The 25,755-nt window shown below is 49.7% G+C and overlaps 1 protein-coding gene across 6 annotated transcripts in view; it reads right to left on the reverse strand.

Annotated features, from left to right (window-relative positions):
- The window catches only part of PIK3CD (phosphatidylinositol-4,5-bisphosphate 3-kinase catalytic subunit delta), a 46,873-nt gene extending 26,415 nt beyond the window's left edge, over positions 1–20,458 (reverse strand). For 4 of the 6 annotated variants that reach the window (XM_019746716.2, XM_019746717.2, XM_019746715.2 and 1 more), the window contains exon 1: positions 20,321–20,458. The gene's annotated coding sequence lies outside the window, so the exon portion shown is untranslated. Of the gene's footprint in view, positions 1–516; positions 708–20,320 lie in introns of those variants that run through there. The other 2 variants (XM_074334085.1, XM_019746714.2) reach the window with 2 other exon arrangements.
- Positions 20,459–25,755: the final 5,297 nt, after the last annotated feature.

A 25,755-nucleotide genomic window follows, 5' to 3' on the forward strand; every position in this document is an offset into this window, starting at 1 on the left:
TGGGTCTTCTGCTCGGGCCCTAACGCTGGCCAGGATCTCACAGGACCTGGGTTTGCCGCCCTCTAGTCCTCTGGGTTCAAGGGCAAAGCTTGGGAAGCAACGCTAGGAATGGACCGAGCACAGGATGCTCCGTCCCGAATCGGGGGCAGGGGGAGGGGAGGACGCGCGCAGCAACTGCTGGGTCCCTGACAAGTAAACAGCTTGTCCTGTACGGCTGAGGGCCCCCGCTCATCTCATCAAGGGCGACAGCAGGGCACCCGGATCCGCGGCCCCCCGGAGGCACAAAAGGGATGCAAGGAGGTCAGGAGAGGAGAGCATCAAGCAGCCCACCGGAGCGCAACCCCCGGCCTCGGCCTTCCCAGCGGAGTCTGGTCCGTCCGGGAACGCTCCCACCTCCCCCAGCCCCCATGCCCCTGGATCCCGGATCGCCCCAGGAGGACAAAGCCCGGCGCCGGGAGGGGCGTGCGGCGGGGGGCACTGGGACCCCGCAGGCTAGCGCACAGGTGGGCTCCGTACCGGGTGTCGGTGCCGGGGGCGGGGCCCGGTCTCCCTGGAGATAGTTGCCCAGGGGACGCGGCAGGCTGGTCCCCGAGCGGCGGGAGGGTGCGAGCCTCCGAGCGGCGGCGCGGAGCCCGCGGGGGCCTGAAGGCAGGCCCGCGGCGCGGAGCCGGCGAGTGGGGCATCGGCGGAGGGGCGCGGCCCTGGGCGGGGCGCCTGTCAGAGGCGGGGCGTCCCCGGGGCCGGGGCGGGGCCAGGGCCAGACGCCGCGCGGGCACTGTCGCCAAATTCTCATAGCCCCAGCCAGGCGAAGCACTGGAGCGCCAGAGGTAGCCGAGCTCCGAGTGGCCGCGGCGGCAAATCCTTCCCGACCCCAGCTTGCACCCGCCTGGCCTGCGGGGTTAGATCCCCAAGCCCGCGCGCCGCTGCCGAATCCCGGGCGGCGTGCGCCCGCTGGCCCTGGCTTCCTTCTTGCCTTGTAACCAAAGGCTAGAAAGTGCCATTTGCAAAGTAAGCGAGGGCTGGTCGTCTGCCAAACCGCTTTCCGCTCCCGGGTTCCCTGGGAATCACCAGAAAGGGCGGGGCACTGGACCCTGTCGCAGATCCCGAGCCGGGGTCACCCGAGTAACAGGCCATCCCGAGCTCTGGGCTCAAATCCAGTGTGCGAGCTGTTCCTCAGCCTCCGGGCATTCCTTCCCATCGGGGTTCCCCTTACAAGTCGGATTTAGAAAATAAATGGGTTTACCCGGGACTTTCACTAATGCATCTCTTCGTTACAATAAACTGTGTGCTGGCCGAGCGCCGGTGCAATAATGCAGTCACCCTTTGTACTTTACAGGCGCTGCAGTTTTTATCACACTGTAAGGTGGGTATTATTCTCCCTTGGGTTGTAAATGAGAAAACCAAGGTTCAGAGGGCAAGAAAGTTAGCCTGCACCCTTGCCCCCCACCCCCGCACACACGCATACACGCTCGCCGCACACATTCCTACCGCATCTCAGCGGCAGAGCATTGGAACTGCTTTGGTGTGGTACTGGACCCATTCGCTTCTTGCCCTGCAGTGTCCCATGTCCCCTAGAATGTGCTTTCGGGTCCACAGCCCTGGACTTAAACCTTTGCTACAGTAGAATGTAAGAAGAGGAGGGGAGGAGAGGTTTAGAATCACCCCAGCGGTGTCCCACAGGGCGGGGCAGACATTAGAGGAGGAAAGTGGTTGGAGGAACAGTCCTTGGTGGTCCAATTGCTCCGCGCGTCTCCGTCTCTGCCACCTTCAGGTGTTCCAAATGAGGCACCCAAGGCAGGGCCCGCCCCTCCGAGCCCCTAAGAGTCTCCCTGCACCCCAGAGTCGCTGAGAGCATGCGAGGAGGGCAAGGCGCAAAACTCAGCCAGAAGCGTGGGAGGAGAGGCCCAGGCAGCAGAGTAGTAGGGGGTCTCCGCGACCCTCAGTTATCTGTGTCGCCGCCCCCAGCACAGCCACGCAGCCACGCTGTCAAGGCCGGCGCCCCAGGGCATCTCACAAGAGAAAAGGTTGATCTGGGCGACAGGAAGCAATACCCCCTCGGTATCCCATCAGATGTCGTACACAGACACACTCAGTCACAATCGCATACACTCATTCACATACAGGCACAATCATGTAAACTGACACGCACAATGTCACACACACACATACTCATGCACATTCACACGCTGAAACTCACTCGCCCACCCACACAGTGGGGCAGGCATGCGCACGTGGAAGATAATCTCTGGAGAAGGCGGAGCCTGGGCCACTGAGTGGATACAGCCCAGCCCGAGGCAAGGTCCAACTCCGGGCTCTGGCTAGGCCTACCCTAGCCACGTGGAGTGTGTGTGTGGGAGGGGGGTTACCCAGGATAAGAAATAAGCGCTGGAAGTCACAGCTGGACCTTCAATGGGCAGGCAGAAGCTGAGAGTTCTCTGACACCCATCCTGGTATCCCTAACAACCCCCAACCAGAAAAGGATCATGACTGACAGGGCCAGGCCACCAAAAAGATTTTCCAAGGGGCAGACAGGCTTCGGTGGTTCCACTCCCCCTATCTCAGCCCTGGGTACCTTCCTCCCCAGGGGCCCAGTCCTGCAGACTTCTTCTGCAGAGTGAGTCTGAATGAAAGCCAAGCTCAAACACAAGGTCCTCATCAGCAAAGGAATCCAATGATCTAGCTTGGGGTTCAAATTGAGGGTCTCAGGTACTGGTTCCTCTGGAGCCTGGAGAAAAAGCCAAGACTCTTTGAAACGGCAAAAGCCATAAAAAGTCATCCTGGTATTACAAAATTGTACTAATAGAACTGCACTGACCAATTCCAGAAAGACACATCACATAAAGTGTGTGGGAGAGAATTAAGTGAATTAATACAGATCCATGGAAAGTCTTTAGTGCCTGGTACACAGAGCAGATGCCCCATTAAGTCTTTGCTCTCCCAGATGGGCAACAGACACAAAGAGATCACATGTCTTAACATCACACAGCTAGTTAGTGGCAGAGATAGAAGAAAAACCAGGCAACTGATTCCTCATTCCAGGCTCAGGAATATATTAAGTCCTCTGTTAAAAACAGGCGAAGGTATGAATAAATTACAGTATTCCCCCCATTTACCTGCCGGGCATACGTTCCAAGAACCCCCAGTGGATGCCTGAAACTGCAGATAGTACCAAACCCTATATATACTATGTTTTTCCCTATACATACGTGCCTATGGTAATGTTTGATTTGTAAATTAGCCACAGTAAGAGATTAACAATGATAACAAATAATAAAATAGAACAATTATAACAATATATTGTAATAAAACTAATGTGAATGTGGTCTCTTTCTCTCTCTCTCAAAATATCTTACTGTATTGGACTCTCCCTTCTCGTGATGATGTGAGATAATAGCCTACTTGATGAGATGAAGTGACGTGAATGAGACATTATTACACAAAATAAAGGTGACTTGAACACAAAGCACTGCGATAACGCAACAGTCGATCTAATAACCTAGGCGGCTACTAAGTGGCTACTAAGACTTTATTTCAAATGTGTGTCGATTCGTGGCAGTACTGTGCAAGTAACTGATTTTATCTTGTGGATTGCACTTAAGCACTTGTCTTTATTCTATGGAAAATGTGGGTTCAACTAACTACACCTTCAAAGAAGGCCCTCAGACTCTATTTCTCCTCATGAAGTCAAGTGTTTCAAAATAAGAAACCAACTCTTGGGGCAAATCATCATCATCTGGAAGAAATGCTATTTTAAGACCACCACCACTTCTACTTGTCACTGCAGAGCTCATAATGAGGGTTAGCTAAGATTTACATATAATACAGACAGGGGAAGAACTGCAAGAACTTCATCAATGGAGAAATGAAACCAAACAAACAAACAAAAAACCCAAACTGTCAATCAGTTTATTTTAGCTTTTTTACGGCGGTTGATTGATTTGTCAATGAAGAAATGAAACCAAATGAAAAAAAAAAAAAAGAAACTGTCAACCAGTTTATTTTTTCTTTTTTATGGCAAGACTGCCTTATGGCCAAAGTTATGTGGCGAAAATGCAGCAAAAATGCTTGTGGCAGGGATGCCAAGAGGAGAGTACCCAGAACCAGTGTGGATACCGTGGGCAAAGGGATGATTCACGTCCCAGGCAGCACGAGATTTCATCATGCTACCCAGAAGGGCATACAATTTAACACTTATGAGTTGTTTACTTCTGGAAGTTTTCCATTTAATATTTTCAGACAGAGGTTGACCGTGGGTAATCAAAACCGCAGCAAGTGAAACTGTGGATAAGGTCAGTGGGGGTGGGGGGGAAAACTACTGTAGTTTACTGGATAAATAAATGCGTTTCACCACTTTTAGAAAATCAGAGTAAACAGAAAAATTAGATTCCCACCCCTCCACTTGCTACTGTCAAAAGAAGCAGATCGTCTTTGTAAGTTCCCAAGCATGAAGCAGGAAACCAGAGCTCGCTGCTCCCAGCCATGAGAGGCCTGGCTACATTCAACAAGCCCTGTAAGAGGGAAGTTTATTTTCTTTACTAGTCACTGCTCCTTCTTTCTGCCTCTCCTGCCACTTCCAGGTAACCTCACTGTGATGAAATGTCAGCCTTTCCCAGCTGCCCACCGATATCCCAACCACCAACCGTCCTGGAATTCTGGTTGGCTCTTCCTATTCAAATTTGGCACTCAGCATGGTAAGGAGTCAGAATATGTCATTCCAAAATATGTCACTTCGGCATATTATTTTGAATTAAAGGTAGCTGAGAAAACTAGTGCAAGGGCAGCTCTGAGCCTCCTTTGCCCCACTGAAATCTCCCATGTGAAGGTACCTCCCTGTACCAGGAGGGAAGAAGGTACCCTTATCACTACAGACAGGGAATCTAGGGCCAAGAAGCTGCATAAACAAACCTTGTTACTTTTTCACCATTTGACCATCGCCAGCCCACACCCCTTTATCTTGCCAATCCTTCACACATTTACTATTTCTTTGTCCAAAAGGTATAAAAGCTTCCTGCTCTGGTCACTTCTTTGAGTCTCACATGTTTGTGGAGATTTTGTACATGATTAAATTTGTTTTTCTCCTGTTATTCTGATTTTGTAGAGGAGGGTCTCTGCCAAGAACCCAGGAGGGTAGAGGGAAAAGTATTGTTTTTCCCTTACAGCATTTTTAGATGTGGTCAGATAAGACGCTGAGTGGGGACAAGACTAGGACAGCTACAGTTTTTTTTAAAAAGATGCAACTAACAACAAGAGCAGTAAATGTTTGTAATTTTAGGGAAAAAAAGGATTCTGGAAAATAATCCTCCTCAAAGGGGAGAGACAGTTTCCATAGTTATTCACATAATCCCCCCGCCCCCATCCCTTTGTTCCCTTGATCTTTTTATTCTCAAGGCACAAGAATAAGGGAGCCTAATTACAAGAGTGTCTGGCCCCTGTTCTTGTACCATCTTTACATATTTTCATTAATCTTTGAGACTCTCACCCCCAGTTAACTCAAAAATTGGCTCATCTGTAGTTAAAAAGCACAGTTAATTAGAATCCGGAGCCTCTGTTTTTCGCCAATTCCCCTAGCTTAGACCCAAAGTCTGCCTTAATTGAGGCTTCTAGAGTTTGTGACCTGGGAGGGAGCAGAGGAAAAAAAATGATGGCCATGTTTGCAATGCTCATTCTTCCAAGCGTCAACCCCAAAGCATTCCATGGTTGCAGGGGCTCGCCCAGCAAAAGGGTGGAGCCCTGGCGTTGGAGCTACACTCGGATGAGTTCCTAATCACCCCAGAACTGTTTCCTGTGTGAGCGATGCCAGCACACCGCGCCTGCCTACCGCGGGCAGTGGAGGGGAGGGGCAATCAGACAGCACCGGCAGGGGGCGTCTCACCGGGACCCCCAAGCAGAGCACCTAGTTACACGCGGCATTTCATCACTGCTTCCTGTGTGTCAGGTCTCTTCCTAGAATTGGAATCTCCCGGGAGGACACCATGTCTTAGGCGTCTTTTTAACTTTTATAGAAGAGATATTCCTCTGTTTGTGGGAAAAAATCAATTGTGAATACTTATTGGGGGAAAATTAGCATAAGGGAGAAATAGAAAGCCTGGAACCACAGGCGTTGTATGAATCAGACATCCAGGCTCCTGAACAAGGCCCCTGGGGACTCACAACACTGATCTAGAATCTCCTTGTGAAACCCCTCAATGTGCGGGAGAAGCCACTCAGGGCAAGAAAATTAAACTAAGGGCTGGGAAATTTTTTTAAGTTGGGTCTACATTTGAAGAAGGTAAAAAGAATGAATCTGGCAACATTAGACTGAACATCCTCCCAGAGCTGCTCCTCAAAGGTCATTTAGTTAAGACAGGGGGCAGGGGGCTTGCCTGGGTCACAGAGTTAGATACACAGCAGTCCGTTTCCGGGTGCTAAGTATCAGTACTGGAGAGATACTAAAACTAACAGCAGTATGGACATCAGCAGCAGAGGAAGCAGCAGCGGATATTTTCTGGCCTATATGACATGGCAGTCATCGTGCTAAATGCTTTCCATTTATTGTGGAAGTTTTAAAACACTGGCAAATTCTTTAGGGCTCCTCCCATTGAGAGGTGCCACGTACGTCCCTCCCCTTCAATCTGGGTAGGCTGTGACTTCCTTGACCAAGAGAGTATAGCAGGAGCGATGCTAAGTGACTTGAGAGGTTAGGTCATAAAAGGCCATGCAGCTTCCCCCTTGGTTTGGAACCAAGCTCTTGGGGAATGCATCGAGAAGGAAGTGTGACTTCCTGAAGCTGCCACACTGTGGAGGAGCCCCAGCCAGAAGGAGAAGCCAGACAGTCCCATCTGAGCCTCCCAGGCAACTAGACATGAATGAGGACACCTCCAGATGTTTCCAGCCCCTAGATGTTCAAGTTATTGGCAGCCCTTTGAGAGTCTTCCCAGCTGACCCCGGGTCCTAGAGCTATCCATATGGCTAGCAATCATCTGTAAAAATTATTCTGTCAGAAGTGGATAAATCTGGTGGAACCAAGTGCAAGGCTGTCTGTAATTACATGCTAAATTCTCTAATTACAAATACAGAGTGGAGAAAGATAGAAGAGGCCTAAATAGAGCATGGAACCCAGAGAAGTCACAGCTGACCGAGACACTGCACTGTGGTCCCTCATGAACGAGCCGGCTGGGTGCCATCACAAGGGATACTCTCAACATAAAACGATATACAGGCACTTGCTGGGTATTCACACCTTTGTGCAGTCCCCAGCCACATTACAGCAGGATGGGTTTGTGCGACCAAAATATGGTGGGCGCCATGGCAGGTTGCCTTTAAGATTAGGTTATAAAAGGCTGTGGGACTTCAGGCTTGGGCACTCTTTGCCTCTTTTTTTCTCTCTCATCTCTCACTTGGAGGTAAGCCAGCCGCCATGTTGTAAGGACACTCAAGCTGCCCCATGAAGCCCACATGGCAAGTTTCTGAGATACCTGGCCATCAGGAGGCGAGTCACTGAGGCCTGCCAACAAAACCCTGCTTCCTCAGCTGCTCCCAGATGCCTGACCCACAGAAACTGTAAGATGATAAGTGTTTGTTGTTGAAGCTGTTAAGTCTGGGGTAATTTGTTACACAGCAATCGATAGCTAATACACCACCATGGCTGCTGTGTGGCCCAGTACCTGTGCCAGGCCTAGTATAGCAGAAGCTCCATTAATCATTGTGATTGAACAAATGGCAGTACAAACCACCCCTCCACTGTAGTTGTATGAGTCAGACAGATATGTTCCTAAGAGACCACAGGCTAAGTGTAAGAAGCCAGCCCCCAAAGACCACATCCTGTATGATTCCATTTATGTGAAATGTCCAGAATGGGCAAGTTCATGGAGACAGAAAGTAGATTAGTGGTTGCCAGGGGCTGGGAGGTTGGGGAGAAATGGAGAGTGGCTGCTAAGGGGTATGAGGTTTCTTTTGGAGGTGATGAAATGTTCTAAAATCGATGATGGTGATGGTTACACAACTCTGTGAACAGACCAAAACCCACTGAATTGTGCACATTCAATGAATTTTATGGTATATGACTTCTATCTCAATAAAGCTTATTATATTAAGAGGAGCAGGAGTTCAGGCAAGGTCACCGGTCCTGAGTGGGAGTGGCACCCTGGGAGGCTGGCACCCGCAGGGCTGGGAAAGGCTTTGTGGTACTTGAAGTGGACGGGATGCCTGGGGCAGAGAACACCGTGGTGTGGGGTGCTCAGCACTAACCCCATTCACTCAGCAAAAGGGGGCTCGCATGCTAATCCCTCAGGAGACCCTGCCTGCTCTAAAGCCACCTGGAGCCCAACACGTATGTACAGCCTGGATGCGGGCCTGACTTCCCATCCTCCATAGACAACGCCACCCACCCATGACTTACAGCAGCTCGCACAGGTGGGTTTCCTAGCAGCCCAAGCCGAGGCTCTTCACACAGAAGGGGGAGCCACAAAACCACAGGCTGCAACTGCCCCCAAGGACAGCTGGCCTTGTCAATGAGCCATCCTATAGTGGAGAGGCATCAAATGATGCAACGAAATCAGTCCTTGCTGAATGCCCCTCAGTGAATTTAGGAGAAAGAAAGGGATTTAAATGGCACAGAGTAAACTTGCACACAGGTACTTAAGAGGTGGTCAAGACTGAACACAGAAGCAGCTTCAAAGCAAACTTTGAACAGACTTTTATCGTTGGGCGAGGTATCTTCCAGAGGCCTCAGGGGGTCTGAATCTAGGGTCCCTCTCTGGCCTTCAAGGTTGGTTTTGGAGTTAGAATTTCAATGCAGAGAAGACAGCGATCGGACTCCTACAACCCTTCAGTGTACCCTAAGAGAGTCTGGGATGAACGTGGGGGACACCCAGGAACCCCATGGGATTATGTTAGAATGTTCTTGTATACAGGAGTCTTTTCTTGGGGAGAGGGGCCATGATTTTCAGCAGCTTTTCAAAAGGACTTAAAATCTGAAAAAGCTTAGGAACCACTGGGCGGTGGGTTCTAGGGTAAGTGGATAAATGGGGTTCCCAGGCCCAATTTCAACATGGGGGGAAGGTTCCCTCACACCAACAAGCAATTCTCAGACACCAGCAGGGTGTCCAAGAATTCAGTTCAATTTTGACACTGTCTATCCAGAGACAGCATCATGTTCCACAGGTTAAGGGTTCAGTTCTACAAGACTCACACACACACACACACACACACACACACACACACACACTCACTCAGAGTGGTAATGGAGATGGGTCCCCCTCAAAGGGTCTTAGCTACTTGGCAGTTTACTCCGTTTTCTTGGGGTCCGCTCTGCAGCTGGCCGCACACCCAGGCACTCAGCCCCTGACCCTCTTCCCCACTGGGTCAGGGGCTTACATGTCCTCTTCCTTTCCTGTTCTCATCTGTAGACAAACTGTGAGCATTGGGGGACTCATTCTGTCCCCCATCACTGGTCAGTCTGTCCTTGGCAGGTGCCCCTATGCCACCTGCTGCCACTCCCAAAACAGGTCTCCAGGCCGCATCTACCCCTGTGAGCCTTTGGGATAAGTTGAGGCTCTGTTCTAGCAGCGCCTCTGTAGCATTTATCAGGCCTGTCTTTGGGGTAATGGCAGATATCACTGAGCACCTGCCACAAGCCAGCACTGTCTAAGCGACTCTATCCATTTTCTCACGCAATCATCACAAGCCCCTAAGACAGGCCTTCTGTTTACAAGGGGGAAAGTGGGGCTCGCGGAGGTTCCAGGCACACAGCCAGTGAGTGGGAGAGGCAGGCTTGAACCGATGACTCCTGAGCCCTGCTCTGACCACAGCACCACACTGCCTCTCCTGGGTCACTGAAAAGAGACCAGATTTGGGCCACTGGCCAAGAAGACACCGCAGTCCTATGGCCCTGATTATGTCACCCACCAGCTCAAGGACCCTTACGTCGACTTCCCGTAAAAGTTTCAAGAGTTGGGCAAGGAAGCAAATGAGATTTCAGAAGCCAGGCCCTACTTCCTCTGGACAGAGGGAGACAGTGGGCACCACCCTGGACAGACTGGGACTAGGCGGGGCACAGAAGATTCAAACAGAGACCAAGGACCAGCAAGAACAGGGAAGATGTCCTGGGAACAGAGGGCACAGGTGAGAAGGAGGCTGGGAAGCCCCTATGCACAGCTGACTGACTCACTCCCCCTACCTGGGATCCGGATTCCCAGCCCCAATGACACACTTCCTCCTAGGAAAGGAGTGGCCACATTTGGAGATAGCACAGGACAGGGGTTGGGAGCAGGCTCTGCCACTTCCTAGCTGGGTCATACCTAGGTAAGTTATTAAGTCTTTCTGTGCCTCGGTTTCCCCTTCTGTGAAATGGGGATCGCAATAGGACTTATCACAAATGTTGAGTAAATCTGTATTTCTGAAGTACCTGAACATTGCCTCCTACAGAGTGGATGCTACAAAAGTGTTTGCTGTTGTCATCCTTAGACAAAGAAACAGCAAGCTAGGTTAACGGAGGCCGCAATTCTGAGGTGGCTGGATAGCAAAGCGCGGAAGTACAAATGTGCTGACCAGAGCTGCAGAAAAAGGAGATGGTGTGAAGAGCCTCCCTTCTTGAGCTTGCTGTGCTTCCTCTCAGAGTGAGGGGCTGCTGTAGTTTAGGTGGGAGCTCTACGTCGAAGGCCACCTCGGGCCCAAGCTCTGTGATTCCTGCATCATATCCGACCTCTAACCAGCCGAATGAGAGGTGAATTGTGCCCTCATCCCCTCTTCAGCCCACCCTGACCGATGGCCTCAGCATGCTGACCACTCGCCATCAGGCTACTCCTTGGGGTGCCAGCATGCCAGGCCCCAGGCTCTGCAGGCTAACAAGAGCTGGCTGTGCTTATTCCCAAATAGGCCCACACTCGGTGTTCACCTTTGCAATCACACAACATGGTAAGTGGCTAAGTGGATGAAATATGGGTGTGAAAATAAAGAGCTGTTTTCACGAAAATGAAGCAGAATGCTTTCGAAACTCAACAAGGGCAAGTCACCAAAACAAACTTTCTGTTCAATCAGATGGGGCATGGCAACTGTAAAAAACTAGGGAGAATTATAAAAATTTAGGAGGACTCTGAATTGCAAAGCACCTTACGTAGGAATGAAGAGTGTATTCTAACAAAAGCCCTTGGCCTTCCATCAATAGACCAGTGGACCAATATACATTTATTTATACGTTTTAAGTTAAAATAAAATGTTTAGATTCGAGGTGTGGCATTTTAATATTCTCTACCTAAGCCAAAATTTCACTGAATTTCGTTGAATCATTCTTCATACTATTTTGCCCTAATCTATGTTTTTCCAACTATGGTTGGAGACACTGTGCTAAAAGGAGCGGAAGCCACCGAAACATAAACATCTTCCCAGAGCATCCATTTAACTCAAAAGTGAGGGGGAACTATTCCTCATAGTAAAATAAACATGGATTTATCAGAGAATAGAATGTAAAATTATTGTTAGTGTTAAAAATAAAACTTGAAACTTCAAAGCAAGGTCATGGCTGGGGTGGGCTGCTGCAGGCTAGAGTTGCACATCCCAGCCTCTGGCTGGAGAAGCGGGTGGGAAAGTTGGAGAAGCACAGTGCATGAAGGTCAAGGTCACTGCCAGCCACCCGGCCATGTCCCAACCACTTTCCCATAAACCCATGCACAAGGGCTCCTGAGGTGGTTGCCTCTGGAGCAGCCCACCCACTCGGGACCCCGTCACACTGCTGCAGCTCAGAGGGGACAGGACCAAGCCAGAATCCACTGCCATGGTCAAGATCACTTGATCAACAACTTTACTAGCGAGCTGCCTTATCTGCTAGTCCAGGCCAGGTGAGCTAGTCCAGGGGTAGCTCCTGCCTCCCAGCAGGGGAAGGAAGGAAACAGCCTGGAAAAGATCTCACCTCCACAGTCCTCAGCTCTTATCTCCCAAGCTCCCGCAGAGCTTGAAGGATTACAAAAAGCCAAAAAACTAAACCTCTGGCTTTGACATATCAGATAGGAACAGGCAGTTAACAAAGGACAAAGCAATTCCAATCTTTACCTGTAAAACGGGGTTATTTATTGACACATGCTTCACGCATTCCATACAGATCATTCATGGAGGGTCAAATAAGATAACGAATGACTAACTCTTACCGTACCAGGCCCATTACTTACTACAGGCTTTTCCTTATTGCTAATCTTCATGACAATCCAGTAAAGAGGTACTATTATCCCAATTTTCAGAGGAAAACCTGGAGGCTTGGGGAAGTAAGGCAACTGGTCACGATCACCTATGCATTAAGTGTCAAAGCCAAGATCTGAGCTCCCATTTAATTCTAAAGCTCTTGCTTTTGACATGAACGTTAGGCTTTCTGTCTATTCCTTCTCGAAACACTGCCTTGCACTGTGCTTCCGGCTGGGAAATATGAAGCCACGCAGATCTTAAGAAAGTACCACATATTAGATGTGCCACTGCACCTAATTTAAAAATAGGCCACACTTCATCACTGGTTTCCAAATGACAGCAGATGGGCTGTATTATTCAAATATTCCTCACACCACACAACAGGGAGAAAAGATTCATGATAGGAGGTGTGGTCTCGCTCATTTTTTCATTGGTTCTGAACACAAGAAACATTTTTAATGGAGTTTTTTGAGAGGGACGGGTGAGGGGAAAAGGTTTTGGTGTTTCCCCTGCAACACCAAAGAAATTTCTTGTGAAGCAGTTTATTTGAGACCAAGATCCTGCTCTTATTAACTGCTCCCTTGGACACAGCAAAGAGGAAAATACATACACTGAGCACAGATAAACACACTGTGTGCTTGACTTAGGTTCTCCCTAAGAGGGAAGTAGAGGCCACTTTACTCTAAGGGGCTGCAAAAGCAGGCTCCATGGGCAGGAACCCAAGCTGGTGCCAAAGCCCCCGGGGTCCTGACTCCCCCCACCCAGCACCTGCCTCAGTTTCCCAAACTGCATGAAGGAGTATTTGCATGTCAACAGTGGAATAGTTACTAAGATGAATTCCAGACTAGACCATTAGTAAGTCCCATTTCTGTGCTACAGAGGCTGCAGGACCACAGGGGGACAGGGTCCTGGAGAAACAGCCCTCTCAGGACCTCGAGATTCCCTGCAGCCCACCTCAGCCTCTGTTCATCCGTCAGTGAGGAAGCATCACCCAACACAAGGCTCATCTGCTTGTCCCAGGGAGACTCACACCCAGTTCCAGTCAGACAGCCAAGGACAGGGTCCATTTCATCAGAGAGGTACTGCCAGCTCTTTCTAAGATCATCTACCTAATTTATAGCAGAAAACTCAATCCCCGTGCTTAACCTAAATCCCTTTGGCTTAAGTGTAAACCATGTCTCCTTGCTGGAACAAGATAAATCCTGGGGATGAATGGAGATTTTGTTCAACTGAATTATGATATTAGCAATAACAGCTAATGTTTACTGAGTATTAACTATGTGCTAGGTGATATTCATTATCTAGTTTCCCGCATTTAATTCTTAAGATTACCCTAGGAATAGGTCCCATTAGCTTCATTCTACAGAACAGGAAACCGAGGATCAGAGAAGGTAAGGTTTCTGAAACTCAAGGTCACACAGCTGAGAAGTGAGGAAGCTACGGTTCGAATCAGAATCCATCCAATTCCAGAGTTCAAGGGTTTAACTGCTGCATTACACTGCAGCAAACCTCACGCTATCCATAACAGCAACCAAAAAAAAAAAAAAAAAGCAATTTAACTTCATTAGCAATAAAAGAAACATACTTAAGATGATTACCTTTTAGACCTATTAGCAAATCTTTTTTTTTTCAATATTAGTCAGTGTTGGCAAGGGTGTTGTGAACTATTATATACCACTGGGATGAATTGGTCCAATCTCTCAGAAAACCATTTAGCTCTAAGAGCTATAAATATGTTTAATGCCTTTGATGCAATCCTTCTTGAGTATGAAAAAAGTCATATGCCTGAAAATGTCAATTACAGTGGAGTGTGTGTGTGTGTGTGTGTGTGTGTGTGTAAATTAAACGTCCTACCATTGAGGATGCTTAAGAAGATGATGGTGTCCTGTTTCAGGACACTTATACTGCCACTAAAAAGGATGGCTAGGTTATGAAACAATGTGGAAAAATGTTAACAAGCCAATGTTAAATGAAAAAAAGCAAATTACGTGAAGGGGACTAAGAAGTACAAACTGCTAGTTATAAAAACAGTCCCGGGGATGTAAAGTACAGCAACAGACCAATACCATCAATAATACCTTAATGACCGTGTATGGTGCCAGATGGGTTCTAAACTTATCATGTTCATTTTGTAAGTTATAGAACTGTCTAATCACAGTTGGACACCTGAAACTAATTTAATATTGTATGTCAACTATACTTTAAAAATAAATGAAAAAAAAGCAAATTACAAAAGCATATGACTTGCTCTTCAAAAAATTACACATAGAACTACCATATAATTCAGCAATCCCACTTCTGGGCATGTATGCAAAAGAACTCAAAGCAAAGACATAAATAGATAATCTCTACACCCACGTTCCTAGCAGCAATATTCACAATAGACAAAAAGAGGAAACCACCCAAGTGTCCATTGATGGAGGAATGGACAAAATGTGGGCCATCCATACAATGGAGTATTACTCAGCCTTAAAAAGGAAGGAAATTCTGACACCTGCTATAACATGGAAGAACCTTGAAGATATTATTAGCTAAATGAAATAAACCAGTCACAAAAGGACAACTACTGTATAATTCCACTATTCCACTTACATAAAGTACAGAGAGTAAAATTCATAGGCTCAGAAAGTAGAATGGTGGTTGCCAGGGGCTGCGGGGAGAGGGGAGTGGAGAGTTAGTATTTAATGGGTTAAGAGTTTCAATATTGCGCAATGAAAAAGTTCTAAAGATGGATGGTGGTGATGGTTGCACACAAGGTGAATAAATAAATGCCACAGAACTATATACTTAAAAATCATTGATTTTGTTATATATATTTCACCACAATTGAAACACAAAATTTAAGATAAAAAAGTGCATGCCTACTAATTACAAGTAAATTCAAAATGAATAAAAACATTACAAAATGGAACAGATACCTAAATTGGCAGTGGCTATGTTGGGATAGTGGGATAATAATAAATTACTTACGGACCACCCACTACATCCCAGCTCTCTTATAGACATTGTGTGTAAAGCTGGGTGCCTGGCACTTGACAGCTATTCCCACTCCAGCGTTATAGCAGAGGATTCTCAGGCTCAAAAGGGTGAAGCGATTTATTTGCCAAAGGGCACCCAGCAGATAAAAAAGTAGTTGAGATTCAAACCCAGTCTGGCTGACTCCAAAGATAATACTTTTTCTTCCATGTGGCAATCCACCCAGCTCCAATTCTGTACCCCACCCCGCCCAGCCCGACCTATACATAAATGACTTTTCAAAGTTTCAATAGTAGGGCTATGATCTTGTTTTCCTATTGAAAAGAAAGCACTTCTCCCAGCGTTCATAGGAAAGCCAAAACAAAACAAAAAAAAGAAAAGAAAAAGCAATGCCCCTCCCCGGGAGACAGAGTGGGCAGGAGAGTGGCCCTGCCCCTCCATGTATCCATGGAGCACCCCCCATTGCACATCGCCATTCTCATCCTCCACTTCCTATAAGCTCCAATAACTGGGGGAACACCCCAAATCCCATCCAGCACCACCAGCCCCATCCCACCAGTCCCTTCCCACAACTATGGTCCCTGGAGGAGGACATGGGGACTCGGCAGCAAAACGGAACCCTGCTTCCACCTCTCCCAGGAACAGCTCAACAGACGAAACTCCAAAATGTGAGGGGCTGGGTAGCCCCAGACAGAGCAGGGGAGCCTGGGTGGGAGGGGTTCTGAGCAGAGAAGAAGCGGTCCTCGAAGAGAAAGAGGGAGGGGTCAGGAAAGGAGAGAGACAAAGAAGAGGGGCTGAATAGTTCTCCGCAGGTGAAGAATTTAGTCCACGGCAGTTACTTGGGTTACTTCCAAGGCCCAGAAATTGTCCTTTCTGCTACTGGGACACTGGGAAGCTGCTATGAGGGGAGCTGACTACTAACTAAGGTGGTAGCCAGTTCACCAATTTGGGGGACAGGAAGCAGAAAGGGGAGAGGGAGGTTAAAGGCTTCCGGGGAGTCTGAAATTCTTGCCTAAGGTCACCTAGGGCTGCAAGCAGCACACAGGGCAAAAGGCAGGGAACATTTGGATCCCAGAAAAAAGAACTGTGCCAAACACCTTCCCCAGAAAATACCAAAAGAAAATGTCCATCTGTAGTGGGCTGAATGGTGGCTCCCAAAAAGATATGTCCGTGTCTTCACCCCCAGAACCTGTGGATTGTTTGGAAAAATAACAAGTGGGAAAAGGCCTTTGCAGATATAATTAAGTTAAGGATCTTGAGATGAGTCCATCCTGGATTGTCCAGGTGGACCCTAAATCCAATGACAAGTGTCCTCACAAGAGACAGAAGATGACAGACACAGAGGGGAAGGCCGTGTGACTGGGGTGGTACTGCCACAGGTCAAGGGACACCTGGAGCCACCAGTGGCTGGAAGAGGCCAGGTGGGATCCTTCCCTAACCTGCTGGAAGGCACAGGGCCCTGCTCACACCTTAATTTTGCACTTCTGGCCTCCAGAATTATGACATTACATTTCTGTTGTTTTAAGACACAAAATTTGTAGCAATTAGTTACAGCAGCCACAAGAAAGGAAGACAGCATTCCTCCAAGATAGAAAGTCCCAACTCAGGCAGCTTGCTTGCTTTCTGCAGCTTCTCCCCTCCCTGCCTCCCCCTCCTGCCACTGTCACTCTCCTGGCATTTCATCTGAGTGGAAAGCAATTTCTCCCAATGTGAGTGAAACAGAAGCTGACTGAAATACTACTTGAAAAACACCACACCCATTACTCCAATCACTCTCCCTCTGGGCTCAGAGAGTAGGCAGCCTTGGAAAGCACCCATTTCTAGGAGAAGTGCTGACCTTACGTGAGGGGTGAAGTTATCATTTCTGGGGAGGCAATGGGGGGTTCTCATACTCATCCAGCCAGTGCAGCTGGAGGGGGAACTTGCACAGCCCAACCTCAGGGAGGGGAGAGTGGCCGGAGTTTAGGACGACCCACAGAAAGTCAGTGTTTGTCTGCAAGGAGTGAGGAGGGAGGTTCCTGGGTTTTAAATGATTTTTTTCCATCTTGAAACTGGCAGCATTTCTGATATGATTGCGGGGGATTTCCACCAACCAAATTAAAGAAAATTACGTTTTCACATTAACTGCAAGAAGAGAGGAGTTTCGCAATCTTTGTCATTTATGAAACCCTGGCCCTGGCACACAGAGGAGAATGTTTCCCTCGCAAACAAGTCCGGGTCCTGCCATTCTCCAGCTGGAGGTCAATGACCACACAAGTCCCTCCATCACGGGACAGGAACAGAATGGCACTCTCCACACTCCAGGAGCACTTCCCTCTGGACCTGCCCTTCCAGCAGCCTTGCTGGGAAACCTGTTTGTCCCCTGGGGAGTGGCCAAGAGAGCTTTTCTAAGGAACCACGCACGGTAAGGAAGCATTTGGTGGGGCCCCGAGCACTACCATCAGACCCACAGAAGCAGCTGGCCTCTGGGAGGGAGGCAACTGCTCTCTAAACAAAGATGGTTTTGAAAAATAAGCCAGCCAAAGGGGAATTGCTTCATAAGTTGCACATTCACTTCTCCCTTTAACTGTGCAATTGAAGAAAAACAAGGTAAAGCAGGAACTGACCCCTCACCCCCCATTCACACCCCCACAAACTCCCTCCACACAACAGTGTGGGCACAGATGCTAACCGAGTCTGAGGTTGGTCTCTAATTATGTGTGGATTATCTGTGTCCTGTAAGACCCCCAGGGGCTGGTACACCCCCAGTCTGCCAGCCATGTTTTCAGCACAACCCCTGGCTCCCAGCAGGGTCTCAGTAAACACTTGCTAAACATAGTAAAGCAAGAGAAAAGATGGAGCCCACAGCGTCCTGCAAAGACATGCTATATGCGCCGGTCCTGGGCATGGACGAGACTGTAGAAACGCAGCTGTCCCCCAGGAAGATCAGCATGCCCAGGAGCACCTCTGAGGCACTCGCTCTACTTCCAGAAACATCTGTATTCTCAGAGTGGCCAGTGTTGTTTCTAAATGTGGGCGTAGGAGGCAGGGGGAGTGGGACTCAGAAGGAAGTAACTGCCAACCAGGTTTTCACAGTACCCTTCCCCTGCCCCCAGAGCATCTTTCATTACTTGGAGAAGTTTATGAAAGCACCAAAAGGGAATCAACCTCCGGATGCTCTAGGCAGGGCTCTCCGGAGCCAGGGGATGGAACCCTGAACTCGAGAAATCAAACCACAGCAGGAATCGGAAATGCTAAGGGGTTGGCAATTTCTGCTGTAGAGAGGGCAGAGGAGAAAGGTCTGTTTCTGTCTCCTTGTGTTTGGTACCAGCTTCCTAAATCAGAAGAATCTTTATCCTCACTTAGCACATCCATCAAACCTGGGGGCTAATGGTAGTGACGGTTTACACAGGAGCATCAAGGTGGGTGCATTAGAGGCTGCATCTCTGAAAGGACACCCCAAGGCTCCCCATGCCCCCACACAGAGAACTGTTAGGAAATATTCTCCTTAATCTGTGGGCAACAAGACCTGCTAGGTGATCAACACCTTGGCCTCTGAACCAGCTGGGATTCTGGAGAGCTGCTTGTGTGGGTGAACAAATGAGTTCACTTTTCTGTGCCCTAGTGTTCTCCAATGGAAACTGGAGACCACATCATTTATCTCCTACGGTTGTTTGAGAACACATGTGTAAAAACTATCAACTCTTTGGGAGCGGGGAGTCCCTATGGCACCAGTCACTTGACAAGAACCCCAAGGCACTGTCAGGCACCCCAGCGGGGTCCAGCTCTTCTGAAAGTGAGCAGTGAACCTTCCCCTTAGAGACTCTAGAGAGAGGACCACCCCCCTCCCCGCGCGCGCCCAGAAAGACACACCAGCCCCACATACAGGCGCGATTGTGATTGTGCGGGACGTCTGAGGGTGGGGCCCAGTGGGGCTTCTGCAGAAGCCCACGTGAAGAAGACCCACTTGAGAGACTAGTGGGGCTGGCGACCCACAGGTTCCTCCTTCCAGGGGACACATGAACGAAGTGAATGCTGCTTACTCATCCGAGGCTCCCGAGCTCTCCATCCGAAAGCTGGACATATCCCTAGGGTGCTGCGCCAGGACCCACCCTCGACCCCGGAAATCCCGTCCCCACCCTCTTCCCCTGCAGGAGAGCGCCTTTCCAAAGCCTCCCAGCAGTCCTTTCTCAGCAACGCGGACCTCGGTCGCCCCACTAGGGCAGAGCGCAGCCGGGACGCACGGACCCCCACCCTGGTCCTCACGAAAGGGTTCCCTGGTCCCCTCTCCTCGATTTCAAAGAGGGAGATGCAGAGGGGAAAGCCTAAATAAAAACAGGAAACTCGATTTTTTTTTTAAGGCCTCATTCAGGCTGAATTCCGGGTAAGAGTATTGAAAAGAAGAAAGAGTCCGGAAATGCAAAGCTGGAGGCGGTTTTGCCGCGGTCACCAGGGATCCGCCGCAGATACGGGGGCTGATCTCGGCGCGGCTGTCAGTAAACACGCGGCGAGCAGCGCCGGCGCCCCGAGTCCCTGCGGGGCGGGTAGGAAAGGGACTCGGTCGCTCGTCCACGCGCCGGGAGCGAGAGCCCGGCACACCTCGACCCCGGCCCCTGTCCAGCACATGTTCGGGTTCGCCAGGGTGAGGGAGGACGTGGCGCCGGGATAGCGTGCGCACCTCTCTTCCCGCGCCCAGAGGAAGCCCGCAGGGCGGCACCGCTCGTAGTAGGAATGCAGCCGGCACCCTGCCGCGCGGCCGGGGCACCCCACGTCCCGCTCGCCTGCTCTGGCGGCAGGGCGCGCTCGGCTGGCTGAGCGCTCCCCACCTCCAGCGCCTCTGAGGGTACACGCGAGGCCGCCCCTCTGCCGAGAGCACAGCCCGGGCTCCGCCACCGGGTCGAGGAGCTCCCTCATCTGGCTCCGCAGGTTACTCAGTACAGGCGCGGGGGAGCTGTTCGCGCCCTTCTCGGAGGGCGCACCGGGGGCGTCCCCGGCGCCCGAGCTCAGCCTCGGATCAAGTCCCGACGGCCCGCCCCGGGGACGCCCCTTGCCGGGCTCTCTAGACGCGGGAAGGCGCACAGTGTCAGGGCTCACCCGTGGTGCGCGCTGGGAGACCCCTGAGAGCTGGCCCCACGGCTCCGCGAGGCCCCTCCGAAACCCCTGGCCTTGGTCCTCTCCCCCACTTCCCCAGACGCAGCCAGAGGCGAGCACTTACCGGTCTTGGCGCGGCTGGCAGGGGCTGGGCTCGCCTGGCCCCGCGGGCGCCTGGAGCGAAGGCGCTGGGTGCGAGTGAGCCTCGAGGTTGGGAGGCGGGGCGCCCCTACCGCGCCCCGCCTGCTGACAGCCCGCACACTCCACTTCCCACTTTGTTTCCTTTTTACTTGCGACAGGAAAAACAACAGGCCCTCCAGCCCTCTCACCTGCTCCCCCGCCCTCCTCCCCAAACCCCCACCGCCTGCGGCTGGAGGAGCATCGCCCCAGGTGCCTCTGGATGCTGCACCCTGCCTTTCTTCAAAACAAGTTTTCTTTTTATACAAAGGAAAACAACCAAATAAAGATCCTAGGAGCCCATAACGCCCCCAGGCCTTCCACAGTCACACACCCAAAAAAAAACCGTCAACAGTGGCGAGAGAAAAGCCCGGGGTGAATGGGTGTAAGGGAGGGTGAGAGAGGCCGGGAGCGGGGAGCGGGCTAAGTGCTCCAATTCCCAACAGGCTCAACCCTGGGGGACAGCGGTGGTCTCCCAGCTTTGGTGAGTCAAGAGCATGGGCGTGGGGGGCTAGCCACCCCCCAAGATTACCATAGTGACTTCAAATTCCTCTAGGATATGGTGGAGGATGAGCCAGTCAATTGCTTACTCAGAATGCAAGAAACGTCTAAACCTGTACATAATATTTTATAAGAGTTTGAGCCAAACCGAAGACATATGCTGGGGAGCAAGATCTCAAATGCTCCGGACAACAAATTTTGCGGTTTCTTTTATGCATTTGAGATTAAGGAGGAAACGTAAGGAAGATGGCATGAAGGTGAGAGAGAGCAAGCCTGGGATGGGATTGCAGGAGAGTTAAGATTTCGTGCTTTCTTTAGGGTGGTCAGGTATTAGAAGGAAGGGTGTTGAAAGGGGGCATTTCAAAGGTGTGTTAACCTAGAGACACAGAAACAATGGACAGGGCTTGTTAAGACAAAGATAAACCTTTTAGTAAATAATTTATATGCCTGGGGTGTGACTACCCACCAAGACCTGCCCAGTTTGTAATTTATTATCGTTTGGCCCTGGGAGGTTACTTTCCATAGAAACTCCTCCCCCCACATTTTTTTTTTTTTTTTTTTGTCCACAAGTCAAACAACGGTTTAACGGACCCTCCCCAGCCAGGTCTGGGAGGTAAAGCTGCGGTTTTGTTCCCTCTGATGGATGAGGAGACTGAAGCTTGGAGAGAGGCTCTTTCTACCCAAAACTGGCCTCCCAGGACCCACTTGGGCCTGCACTGGCTGCAGCAAGGGGAGGAGCAGAGACTCCTCTGCCAGGAAAGGGAGACAACTTGGGCAAGGTGAGTGGGTCTCTAACTGGTCCCAGTTTCTAAAATCTAGGCTGCTGGCTCTAGACTCTCAACTGGCCACCTGCGGAGGAGTCAACAGGTCCCTTGGGGAAGAATGTTGGGTCTGTCACTGGGAATGTACCCTAACATCCTTCCCAAAGCACATCTGAGACTAGCAACCTTACCCTGACCCCAGACCTGGATCACTGGTCCTCCGCAGAGGTCTCCAGCTCTCTCCAGGGAGATCCTGTAAAAGCCAGAAGACAAATGGACATGTCAGAGAGAAAATCTCACAGCAGGGTAAGTCCCGTCCTCCTCTGGGGTTTCCTAACACCTGTCCTAACCCTGTTTTGCTAGGTTGCCATTTAAACACTAGCCCCTGGTTTTCAGAGTTCATTGTAAGAAACAGTCAGATGAAGAAAATGCTTTTGTATCATCCAAAAGAACTCTTCATGGAGCATGTATTTGCTGACTGCCATTCAAATCACACTTTGTAACAGGCAGCAGCTCAACAAGGTAAATCTTATCATCCCCACTTTACGGATAAGAAAACTGAAGGTCAGAAAGGTTGAATCCTTTTGGGGAGTGGGATACACAGTAAGTGTCTCTCTGCTTCCAGATCCTCGCTCCTTTGAAAGTTTCACTTTCCTGAACACTTGCTGCACTTCCTTTTTGAAACCACACTGGAGGACAGCCCCCTCATTGGCCTGGGGGAACCAGGAAATTCAGGCTAACTGTAATGTCAAGTACAGTCATCATGCGCCCCCAAGTTCCTGATAGATGTGCCTCTGCCTTCCTCTATGTGCCTCTGCCTTCTCTCTCACTTTATTTTTAACTGTTGTCATGTGTGTTATGGAGGAAGCTACTTGAAGTTCCCTTTGGACTGTCAATGAAATGGACCAGTAATGGTGGAAAGAAGTTCCAGCAATCCTTGAAGGAAAGTGGCACCTCAGCTGTAAGGAGTCCCTGCGTGTTACTCACGTGAGCTCCTGACTGGGGAATCCTTTGGCCCCATTTCATGGAAGGAAAGGAGGTCTCGGTTATTAAAGGGGGAAGTTGGTTGGTGGAGAACAGGCTCCCATGGACAGAAGGCAGGCTGCAGGCCTCTCAGAAGAGCACGCACAGCCCTCCAGGCACTTCCTTCTATGTCTGCCACTCTCTCCTGCAGAACTTCCCCTTCCAAAAGCCTCCAGAGTTTCTCACAAATGCAGTAAGCCTCTCTGCTCTGTTCGACCTTGAGCGACTTCACCACCGACGCCCACGCAGGCCCACAAACAGGGTTATCTCAGGGCAGCCAGAGCCGAGCTGAGAACCCGGCACAGGGGTGCAGGGGTGAGGAGCCCACTTCCTCAGCCCCTCCACAAAGGGCGCCAGACACCTGCCTTCATGCCCTGCCCACTCTGCTGCGGGTCATTTCCTTCCAGGCAGGACAAAAATTATCCAGCTCAAACCCTTGTCCTTTTGCCTTGCCCAGAAAATGTGTAGTGAAGCTTAGCAGTTAAGAGTACATTTTCTGGAGCCAAACTGCAGGGCATTGCCACTGTGGGGCTGTGTGACCTCAGGCGTGTGACTTAACCTCTCTGCGCCTCCATTTCTCCATCTGAAAAACAGGGACACCAATAATGGCCCTCAACTTGTAGAATTGTTTCTAGGATTAAACTAATGAACACATGTAAAATGCTTGTAGCAGTAGCTGACACCAAGTGAACCCCCAGAAAATGTTAGTTACTCAGTTATTATTCTAGAACAGTCTTTTGTGCTTTGCAGGACTGGATGCTTCTGCTCTAGAACAGTGTTTTTCAATAGCAGCAACAGCAGGTTGTGACATATTAACACATCAGTGTACTGGAAATCCATTCAGGAGGTTAAGTTTATAAAAATGGAACACAATAGAAAATATCCAATTATATTCTGTGTGGCAAGAGTGGGTATAACTCCCTGAGGTTTTTGTCCTATTTCTAGGTATGTGTGAGGGTGTGTTAAGTCCAGACATAAAATGCGTTTCTTACTGTAGGTCCCAGTCCACACAAGTAGAGAAAGCTGCTGCCCTGGATAAGATAATGGAGGTGACAGTGCAAGGGTGGCATGGATGTTAGAAATTACTGGAAAAGTCTGACTTGTGAGGACACAAAGTCCCTGTCCAAGAAACAGCAGCTGACCTTTAAACAAATCCTCTGATGATTTTCCTGGTCCAGGGTGGAGGGGAATAGTGGAGGAGAGATGGTGGGGAGTGGTGGGGCTTGGGGCGGGGGAGCAGCGGGGTTTGGTGTCATGATGTTGGTTCCAACCTCAAGCCTCTATACACCAGGGATGACCCAGGCTTCGCAACACTGACTCATTTGGCAAGCTGTGCCTGCTACAGTTCTGGACTCGGGGATACAGCATCCTACCAGCCAAAGACCTGCCCTCCTGGAGCTTACACTCCCTTGGGAAGAGAAACTATGAAGAATGAAAACAAGATACAGTGTCATGAAATAGTAAATACAGCAAAGAAACAGAAGGCAGGTTAGAAGGGGAGAGAGAGATGGGGGAAGGGACGGCCTCTCTGAGGTCAAGACATTTGAGCAGAGTGACGCTCTGAATGAGGTGAGGGAGGAATCCTGCCCGTGTCTGAGGGAAGAGCACCGCAGGCAGAGGGAACAGCCAGTGCAAAGGCGCTGAGTAGCAGCATGTCAGAGGCCCAGCACGGAGACCACGGAGGGAGGCTGAGGGCGGGGTGGGGTGGGGTGGAAAGAGCAAGGAGGAAGTTCTGGGGACGGGGCAGCTGGGGTTTGGGATTTGGCTGAAAGAGTGATGAGAAGAAGAAAGAGGGTTCTCACCTGAGAGAGGGAGTGTTGGGCTGTGATTTACATATTAAAAAGTGGACAACAGACACACATACATATATCTCCTTGCTCTGTCAACGCTACAACCCTAGAAACAGTAACACCCAAGTAGCACTGAGCACACACCCAGCACCTAGACCTAGGGTTTTGTTTTTCGTTTTTCATTTTTATTGGGGAACAGTACATTTTTCCAGGACCCGTCAGCTCCCGTCTTGTTGTTGTTGTTGTTGTTTTGTTGTTGTTGCAATCTAGTTGTGGAGGGTGCAACTCACTGGCCCGTGTGGGAATTGAACCGACGACCTGGGTGTTATGAGCACCGCACCTAACCAACTGAGCCAACCAGCCATCCCCTAGCTCTAGGTTTCTAATCCCATTCTCCTCAAAGGAACCAGGTCTCCTTGGAGAAATGGCTGATTTTAGGATGGGGGCAGGAAATAGAGAAGATGAGCCCAGAGCATCTTAGAGTGCCAGAATGTCAAGAAGTGCCCCACGACAACAATAAAAATAAAGATGGACATCGTGGGGACATGAACAAGTTTCCAATGGCCAAATCTGGGACAACTTGAGCAACAAAATAAAGTAGTATTGGATTAGAATCCAAGGTATAAGATAAATATCCCTGAGTCCAGACTGATCTAAATGATAGAATAAATAAATAAATAAGTGAGGGACTAGATAAATCTCCTGTACAGAACAATTCCAGATAAGTCTGTAGGTACCTTGCCTGCCCCCTAGGAAGAGGAGCTCAGCTACCCACTGCGTAAGTGTGGGAGGCACCTGGTGACTCCCTCCTAAAGAGAACAGTAGGAAATGGGACAAAAAGGAACTTTCTAGTGGAGGCACCGGGCAAACACCACCTCAGCCAGGCAAACATCGCCAGTGATAACTCATGATGGGATGAGAATGACGTTCTGCCTCTGTGGCCCTCCTCTCAAGAACCCATAAACATAAATCCATAAGCCCAGTCATGAGAGAACACACACACCACAAACCCGAAATGAGGGATGGTCTTCAAAAATCCCTAACCAGAACGCCTCAAAACTGTCAAGGTCATCAAAGACAAGGAACATCTAGGAACTGTCACAGCCCAGAGGAGCCTAAGGGGACGTGACAACCAAGTGTTATGTGGTGTCCTGGGTGGGCTCCTGGGACAGAAAAAGGACGTTAGGTAAAAGCTAAGGGAATCTGAATGAGGCATGGACTTCACTTAATAATCACGTGTCAATATTGGCTCATTAGTTGTGACAAATGTGCCCCAGTCATTAGGAGGTTGGCAGGGTGAGAAACCA

This window comes from Rhinolophus sinicus, linkage group LG06 (assembly GCF_036562045.2).
Source record: "Rhinolophus sinicus isolate RSC01 linkage group LG06, ASM3656204v1, whole genome shotgun sequence".
In the NCBI taxonomy this organism is placed as follows: Eukaryota; Metazoa; Chordata; class Mammalia; order Chiroptera; family Rhinolophidae; genus Rhinolophus; species Rhinolophus sinicus.